The sequence below is a fragment of the Hypomesus transpacificus genome, chromosome 21, assembly GCF_021917145.1.
Source record: "Hypomesus transpacificus isolate Combined female chromosome 21, fHypTra1, whole genome shotgun sequence".
NCBI classification, from domain to species: Eukaryota; Metazoa; Chordata; class Actinopteri; order Osmeriformes; family Osmeridae; genus Hypomesus; species Hypomesus transpacificus.
In genome coordinates this window covers 9,601,716-9,610,074 of record NC_061080.1, presented here as the reverse complement: position 1 = coordinate 9,610,074, position 8,359 = coordinate 9,601,716, and positions in this window count along the sequence as shown.

Below are 8,359 nucleotides of genomic sequence, written 5' to 3'. Positions count from 1 at the left end.
TGCTGCGGTTGGTGATCAGCATTCTGATTGGCTACTCAACAAGCAACGTGCTGATAGGACACCTTTTTGACCCGATTTTGATACGGCTAAAGATTTGCAGGAGCAGAAAACGATTTGCAGGAGCAGAAAACGATTAGCAGGAGCAGAACAAGATTAGCAGGAGCAGAACAAGATTTGCATCTGTAAAAAAAAGTGTTTGACGAAAATAATTCGAAAATAATAAAAAAAAAAATTTTTTTACGGATGCAAAACTATTTCTGCTCCTGCAAATCGTTTTCTGCTCCTGCAAATCTTGTTCTGCTCCTGCAAATCGTTTTCTGTTCCTGCTAATCGTTTTGTGCTCCTGCTAATCTTGTTCTGCTCCTGCAAATTATTATTGACCCTAATTTGACTCCATACAATTGAGCCTTCATTTTGTCAAAGGCGGAGAAGAACACGCATATGGAGGATTATAGGGGCCAAAACTAAATAAATAAATACTTGGATAAATAAATAATTATATGACACAAAGCTTAAATAAATGACACAAAATATATAAATGTTACATGTATTTGTGTGTATATATATATATGTTTACATTTTCATGTGTTTACATTCATTAATTTATACTTACATTTATTCATTTATACTTACATTTATTTATTTATACTTACATTTATTTATTTATACTTACATTTATGTATTTATACTTACATTTATCCACGGTGAAACTTCCTGCAGCAAAATAAATCTGTCCCCCCCCCGTCACCAAGTCAGGGGGCGGGTCAAAGCCTCTGATTGGTGAATGAACAGTATTACACACCAGGCAGGCTCAACCAGTCGATCAAGCTCTCTTCAAGCTAGAGGGATCCTCTATCGCCTCACTCTACAGCTGCTAGGGGTGTGCGACACTGTGGACACTGCACGATTTGGTATAGATCCGATACCAAGGAGTAAATACAGGGCCAGTATTGCCAATAACGATACTTTGGGCTTAGAAAAGCAGTGGAGGGGCAAAGTGAGTTTGAGCGAAGTTAGACGGTGTTTGCACAACCACTATGATGTAAAGGGAGTTGTGTACTCAGTGTGGAATGAAACTTAAGTATCGATCTTATCACGCTATCAATCAGGCTATTGATACCAACGTTGGTATCGATAGTTGCCGGGTTTCCCAACACTCATCTCGCTGAGGATCGTGAACAAATTTTCATTGATGTCTGTGTCAGTTAGGGCCAATATCATTCCTATAATTTCAGTGAAGCTCTCAATATGATGTAAAAAAAAGTGAACTGGCAGGTGCCTCCATCTCTTTAGCTTCCGCCAACATTTCGACCACTGTAGCATTCAATATTTCATTCATTGAATCCGCACAAGGTGCTGCCACCTTGGAATAGTCAAAAGCAGTCGATTCAAGTTGAACCACCAATCAGAGGCTTTGACCCGCCCCCTGACTTGGTGACGGGGGGACGACAGATTTATTTTGCTGCAGGAAGTTTCACCGTGGATAAATGTAAGTATAAATACATAAATGTAAGTATAAATAAATAAATGTAAGTATAAATAAATAAATGTAAGATTAAATAAATAAATGTAAGTAGAAATGAAAGTAGAAATGAATAAATGTAAGTATAAATGAATAATTGTAAACACATGAAAACGTAAACATATATATATATACACACAAATACATGTAACATTTATATATTTTGTGTCATTTATTTAAGCTTTGTGTTATATAATTACTTATTTATCCAAGTATTTATTTATTTAGTTTTGGCCCCTATAATCCTCCATACACGCAGGGCTTGGTTTACACTTATCAAAATTTCTAGCCACTGGGGGACCAAAGGCAGGCTAGAGCTTAATGTTAAATAACCTCATAAAATGAAGTTTTCATGTCATGTCTCCTTTAAATCTTCTCTTCCTGTCTAATAAGATACCTTGAAATACGTCACATAACGGTCATTGTTTAAGAAAGCATATGAGCTGCCTTGCTGTCTTAATGTGATAATATAAAATATCTATGTCTATCTATAATATATCTACAAGTAATATTTAATTAAAATGATGGAACACAGTGTATTTGTTAAGATTGTGTTGTAGCTCGTACACTGTGGCAAATCTGGCAAATTTTCCGTCATAGCACTGATCAGTTGCTAGGCTACAGTAGACAAAGCTAGAGCTACTACTAGCTTCGCTGCTAGTGAGTAGTTTATTTTACAGCAGTTCTCCCAGTCGTGGTTTTACAATATCTTTCATAATTGTAGAATGAACCGACCAGTCGGCTATATATATATCCGAAAATCTCTGTTACTAGCAACAGGTCTAGCCATAAAGAGGCAAAAAATGCCCGGCCAGTACAGTAGTACTAGTAGAGGCTACAGTAGTTAGCTTGCTAGCTCTAACTATTTAACTAACACAGCACACCACTGGATCGTATTCGATGTACAGTACATTGCTAGCGCCATCTAGTTACAGCAGCTAGTCTACCCACTGTATAAGGAAATGGACACAAGAAGATTATAAACATTTATCTACTTACTCAACGTTACTTTGGAAAAAGCTGGTAGACCATCTAGTAAGTGTCCTCGAACAAACTGCCCAAAATAACGGCTTTTGTCCGAATGTTTAGCCACAAATTCACGAGACAGCCATCTCGTGCTATCAGCTTGCCGCTTGTTGACTATAAAGGGACAACATTTAGAGTCCATGTTTGTAATGTTTTAACATTGTTTTTATATACAGTTTGGGATGTAGAGTAATATACGAGGTTTATCGGTATACTGCAAAAATAAAAATGTAATTAACTGATAGTTGCCATGCACTTCTAAAAGTCTTAACAGCAATCTTATGTCAAATGATGTCAAAAAATCCTTCAAGTCATGATATGTTACTGATTCGGCTATTAAACCAACTAAACACCTCCTTAATTACGAAAGTAGGCCTGTTGGATTACTCCTCCTCGTCTAATGTTATGTTCTGATTGCCAGTGGGTTGTTGGTGATGGTGACTCTTATTTAGCATGTAATAAGCAAATCTTTACCATGGTTCTGTAGCAAGATGAGTTTAATGTTCTTGGCTGTTTCTGTAAGAGCGTCTTACTTACTACTTTTATTTTCCAGTGAGCAGAGCGTTGAAGATTCTTCCTGGTGATCTGCTGTACATCATCAACAGTGTTGGGGACTTCTGTGTGCTTCTTCTTACCGCGCGCTCCAAATCTCACAGACTCATCCTGCCCCTTGACACTAGACTTGCACAGCATATTGACCCCTTGTCCCGCACGTCGCATATTGAAAATGCTGTGCGATACAGCGCAAAGAGGGACAGATGGTCACACTACTTGACACACGCTCTTGCTTGATGAGACGCACACACATCCTTTCTGGAAATGGTGTGCTGACCAAGCCCCACCCTTGGTCTTTAGCTCCTGTTTCATTGGGGTGTGCTTGCCTTCGGCGAGCACAAACCATTGTTATCTCACATATATATTTATTGTTGGAATGCTGCTATGTTTCATGACTTTTTCAAACCGTTTCTGAGATTTACATGGGTGTGTACGAGAAAGCCTAGAGTGCAGACTGAAGTCCCGTTTACACGGAAGAAAAACGCATATATTTTCATGCGGTTTGGCCTTTCATTTACAAGAAAACTGAGGTTTTATCACGGAAAACGATAATTTCTAAAAACTCTGGCCAAAGTGGAGATTTCTGAAAACTCTATTTTTGTGTTTGTGTGTGCACTAGCTTAAACTGAGTTTTAGGATCTCAAACGTCACAGTATGGGACTAAAAAAGCATCACGTCATGTGAGCGTCCTGTTTATAGTAATAGGTGCGTTCGACTTCATGCAGCGCCGGCGTCGCCTGCAGCCGCCTGCAGCCCGGCTGACTTGAAGGAGCCAATGGCCGGCTGTCGGCACCGCCGGTGCTGCATGAAGTCGAACACAACCAGCGTAATGGGGTCATTTATTTGTGAATTGCGTTACATTTCTGAATCACGAAATATATTTGTGCATCGCATTTGTGAATCATTCAAACAAATGAACCTCGCGCCCGACAGGTGAAGGAGGTCGATCGTGTTATTCGTAGTTGTTGATTTTTAAAATTCTGATTGGTTTGCATGGCTTTATCCTTCACATTACACTGCCGCCTACAGGTTTGGCATAGTTATGATGGCTCTCGGGGGCGTATATGCGGGTTAATGTAAACAGAAATGTTTTTGAAAACGTACTTGTGTGTACAACGTTATTTTTTTCAACGGAGGGGCAAAAATATTCAGTTCTGTAAATACCCTGCTATGTGTAAACGTGGCTCTTAAACACTTAGGCTGGGTTGCACCAACATGGATTAAATTAATCCTGGTTTAGAGTTAATCTAGGGTTAGTAAATCTATGTTTAAACTGGTTTATAATTAATCAGAGATGTGTTGCACATCTTAATTTTAACCCTAGTTTAGCTAAACTAGTTTAAACAAGGGTTAAAACAGGATTAGTTTATGTTCAATATCCGCCATGATGGATTCCGACGAAATGTAAACAAATTCACAACATATGTTTAACATATATGGAACTAAATAGCACTAAACGAATGCATGCGCTCTTTTTCCTAAACTAGCTGCTTTTTGAATAAATGCCGTTACTGATAGCTACCGTTAGTTACCGTTTAGACCTACCACTACGGCTATAAAATAGCTATTAACCCCGTCCCTTTAGCCAGCTAACGTTAGCTAACTATTACATTATGGCATGGCAAAGAGGTTCAAACTTTTCAACATTTGAAAAGATGTTGGTGACCGAGTTAGAAATTAAACTGAGATTGCGAAAGGGTTAGATTTACCCAAGATTAATTGTTAACTAAGGTTAAACTAGGTTTAAAGTTTGGTGCAACTAGATTAAAATACAAACCTGGTTTAAACTCAGTTTAAGAGTTAATCCTTGTTGGTGCAACCCAGCCTTAGAGTGGAGGGGAGCTTTGAAATCAGTTTCAAAAAGTATTTCTAGTTTGCTAGCATTGCCACAATTTTCACTCTTCATGCTTCGTTTTTGGATCAATAGATAGCTAATTTTGTGCTGGTCGTAGACAGTTGTCTGTGGAATCCAACAGACTTACACATTTATTCAGAGCCCCACGAAAGCGAGACAAAGTCCAACTCTCGCCCCATAGAGTCCAATGCAAATCTGGTGACAAATTCGTCAGAAAAGGCTAAAACAACCAGATTTAGAAACTGCCGGTAGAGTCGTATTTCTGACCGCACAGACATATAAAGGACATCTCTGGTTTAGGCAGAGTCTTGGGTCTCGGAAAATATCGTTATTTTTTGGATTGGACGTATAGTTTTGCGTTTAGGTTAACTTGTTTGAGGTGTGGATTCTAGCTAAATGTTATGTTATTCTCTGCCCTCAGCGCATTAGCAGCCATAGCTGCACCATCACCGTGGCAACCACACAAACACGTGCCAGTCTCTTACACAGGTGATTGGTATTAGCTTATTATTGGAGACACAAGACAAGCTATTCAGTCAACTCGTCTCATTAAAAGACTAAGAGCACCACAACACAACTACTACCACTACTGCTATATATTATGCCACACTACAACTACTAATTCTGCAGATGCTGCTAATATCTCTTCTACTAACTACTATGCTAATGATACGGTTTTGTTCTACTACCCCACTGAGTACGTTCACTTGACCATGAGAAACCCGATAGCCATTGTCGGTTTATGCCAATAATACGATTACTCCGTTTACATGTGTAATTGGGGTGTGCCTGCCTTCGGCGAGCACAAACCATTGTTATCTCACATATATATAATTATTTATTATTATTGTTTATTTTCGCGCCCCTAAGGCTCAGTCAATATTTGGACTACATAGACAACGTCGATGTCAAAGGGTTCGTCTTGGTCGCGATTGCGTTTGTGCTATTGGGATTTAAGTTCCGTTGCACGGTTTAGGTTTTAATTAAGTTTTTGTGGCAAAAGTGAAGCTAACGGTGGCTAACTTGCTAGCCACAGTCACTGATGCTACTGGCGTCACTAACGTCACGAAATATCGCGTGACTACCTCTAGCAGAACATTAGTTTAGCAGCTCGTTAACTTCTGGGAGATAGCTAGGCTAACTGCTTTACTGCAAGGGAGCTGCAGAAACGCCACAAGAAAATAGGCCAGGGTGATAACTATTTACTCATTTTACTTTGAGATACTTTTACTTTGTGATATGAAACACAATTGTGAAGTGTAATGTACAATATAAGCTGATACAAGGAAGTAGTTACTCTACTTTCGGAAACAGTAGTCTACAATTTCACTGAAGCATTAGCATCATGACATTAGCCTCTGTTACCCGGGCAACACATACTACAGCGGTCTATGATGCATTTGTTTTCAATCGTTAAAATAAACATTCCTCTCAAATACATTTTCGTTGTAGGATTAATTATGACATTATATTACAAGTAAACAATTTTTGGGTGAAATTATCATTACCTGTGGTTTCAAACCAGTGTAGCTCACTGCAACACTGTACAGTAGCTACTGTAGCTAACAAAAACATCTCCACAGCTGTTTACTGTACTGTAGGAAGTCAAACGGCGGCACATGTTTTCTGACTAGTGACTACTAACCTGAACTCATTTGCCACAGCCTAAACTTTGTCAATCTGTTCATGAAAATAATTCATTTCAGCCTAGACCGTACAATGGAAGTAACGTTAAATCGAATTCAACCAACGCAATCGCTACCAAGACAGTCTCGTAGTAGTTGTAGCCTACAATTTACCGGGGCAGATTCTCCACACAGCAGGGCTATATCGCATTTTGCCTTGTTACTGACAATGTTCGCTACCACTGACATTCTTATGAATGAGTGATTTCCGTCTGTCCGTCCGTCATCTGCCGCTTGTCCAGGGATCGGGTCAGGGGGGCAGCGACCTAAGCAGGGAAGCCCAGACTTCCCTCCCCCCGGCCACTTCCGCCAGCTCCTCCTGGGGGACCCCGAGGCGTTCCCAGGCCAGCCGAGAGACATAGTCCCTCCAGCGTGTCCTGGGTCTTCCCCGGGGCCTCTTCCCAGCGGGACGTGCCCGGAACACCTCACCAGGGAGGCGTCCAGGAGGCATCCTAATCAGATGCCCAAGCCACCTCAGCTGGCTCCTCTCGACGCGGAGGAGCAGCGGTTCTACTCTGAGCCCCTCCCGGATGACCGAGCTTCTCACCCTATCTCTAAGGGAGAGCCCGGACACCCTGCGGAGAAAGCTCATTTCGGCCGCTTGTATTCGCGATCTAGTTCTTTCGGTCACTACCCATAGTTCGTGACCATAGGTGAGGGTAGGAACGTAGATCGACTGGTAAATAGAGAGCTTCGCCTTTCGACTCAGCTCCTTCTTCACCACGACGGACCGATGCAGAGCCCGCATCACTGCAGACGCCGCACCGATCCGCCTGTCGACCTCGCGCTCCATTCTTCCCTCACTCGTGAACAAGATCCCGAGATACTTGAAATGAGATGGCACTCCACCCTTTTCCGGTCGATTACCATGGCCTCAGATTTGGAGGTGCTGATTCGCATCCCAGCCGCTTCACATTCGGTTGCGAACCGCTCCAGTGAGAGCTGAAGGTCACGGCCCGATGAAGCCAACAGGACCACATCATCCGCAAAAAGCAGCGACCCGATCCTGAGGTCACCAAACCGAACCCCCTCAACACCCTGGCTGCGCCTAGAAATTCTGTCCATATAGGTAATGAACAGAATCGGTGACATAGGGCAGCCCTGGCGGAGTCCAACCCTCACCGGAAACAAGTTTGACTTACTACCGGCAATGCGGACCAAACTCTGGCACCGGTCGTACAGGGACCGGACAGCCCCGATCAGGAAATCCGGTACCCCGTACTCTCGGAGCACCCCCCACATGAGCCCCCGAGGGACACGGTCGAACGCCTTTTCCAAATCCACAAAACATGTGTAGACTGGTTGGGCGAACTCCCATGTACCCTCCAGGACTCCGCGCAGGGTATAAAGCTGGTCATCTGCCTGAATCCGAGGTTCGACAATCCGACGGACCCTCCACTCCAGGACCCCTGAATAGACTTTCCCAGGGAGGCTGAGGAGTGTGATCCCCCTAAAGTTGGAGCACACCCTCCGGTCCCCCTTTTTAAAGAGTGATTTCCACCTAAATAAATGTCAAGCTTGTTTACGTTTTTTGGGGCACATTTTCAGTTAGCAGATGGTACTATTTGAATTGCGATTCCATCTGAGATAACTAGCTACTGCTGGTAACGTTGTTGTTAAAACAAATTTCAAAGCGGGTTCTTTATTAATGAATTAATGCAACATGAGTAGGCTAAATGCCTGAAAATATCACGAGAATGGAAAAACTTACAATGA